This window comes from Limulus polyphemus, unplaced genomic scaffold (genome assembly GCF_000517525.1).
Source record: "Limulus polyphemus unplaced genomic scaffold, Limulus_polyphemus-2.1.2 Scaffold3696, whole genome shotgun sequence".
NCBI classification, from domain to species: Eukaryota; Metazoa; Arthropoda; class Merostomata; order Xiphosura; family Limulidae; genus Limulus; species Limulus polyphemus.
This window is the reverse complement of record NW_013669306.1, coordinates 14360-15842: the sequence shown is the minus strand read 5'-3', so window position 1 is coordinate 15842 and position 1483 is coordinate 14360.

The following is a 1483-nucleotide window of genomic DNA, read 5'->3' as shown; positions in this document are numbered from 1 at the left end:
AATGATATGAAAACAAAATTTTTCACGAAATTTCTGAAAATTCGAAAAATGCAAATAAAGTGCGTATTTCAAAGCAAAATTACGTGTGAAATCTCCAATTCTCTTTATTTCTTAGGAAAACTCAAGATCGAAACCTTATGACTTTAATTAAAAGTATTTAATCACTTCCAAGAGGGAAAAAAAGTAAATTAATCTGATGCATAAGGAAAACACAGTGAAAGATGGACGAAGTTTGTAAAGAAGCCGTAATAACCTTTTCGATTTAAGAATTTTCAATGAAAGTTTGTAAGTTTAAAGTCCTTGTTTTAGTTCTCTTTTTTTTTCCGAAGTTAAATAATATGGTAGATAGCGAGAAGTTCGACAACAAATCGTGGCTTAACTATTGGGAGTTTTGATGAAAAGAGTTCCATTATGTAAAGCACACATCAAGGGCATCTTTTTAGTCCAATAATATGAAAACAACATTTCTCACGATATTTTTGAAACTACCAAGCGGTTATAGCTGTTGTAATATTAAAAAATGCAAATCGTGCGTATTTTAAGTTGAAGAACTTTAAGAGAAGGTTCGATAAATATTTGTATGATAAAGGTTGATTTTGAGTGTGTTTTTTATTTTATTGTAACTTTAGTTAGGTGGAGGGAACGGCCAAGTGTATTATTGTCTTTAAACTATACAGCTTTAGGTATTGTTACGTATGTGCTTGTTTGTTAATTTCCCGTAGAAATTTTTTCCGAGAAACTTCAGCGATACAAGTCCTTTCTTAATTAAAACTAGTTTATTCTTTTTCGATTCAAATTTGCAATACACAGAATTTCCACAGTCACTTTAACTTAACTACTTTTATAAACATACGCTATAATTCACAGCGATTTACACACTTTATTTACGGTGCCTACTGTTCGCTTGACTCAATTATATCTCTCTTCAATCTATCTCCGGCTTATATACTAAAAAAGAGAGCGTTTAGCAAACGCTGGAACGTTCGTGAGGTTCCCCGATAAGTCACGATCCTTCTAGAAACTCCAGCGCGCATGCTCCCAGAATCGCGTGACTTCCGCTGTCGTAACAGTATACTAAGTTAGAGTTGCTAAAAACATATTTACTACCATTAACTATTTAGTTAGTACTTTTATCTCATTGGTAGAGCAATAGCCTGGCATGCGAATATTACCGAGCTCATATCCCCTAGTGGTCATGGAAGGCACTAATTTTGAAATTATCATAATATTAAAATTTTGCTATTTTCATTTAAAATTTTTGTAAATCATATGGTTTCGTTAAGTTTATCATCGACCGTACATGTCTTCCAAACAAAATTTCAAAAAAGGATTTCAGAAACCTTCTTGTGTACTATATTTTGAATATGACTCTTTTTTTTTTTCTTTCTTAGGTATTTGATTAATGATAATTGTAACTCACGGCAATGAAAAGCTATTTCCTAGACTATGTCTATCTTTAGGTGTAACCGAGGTAAAAAGTCGG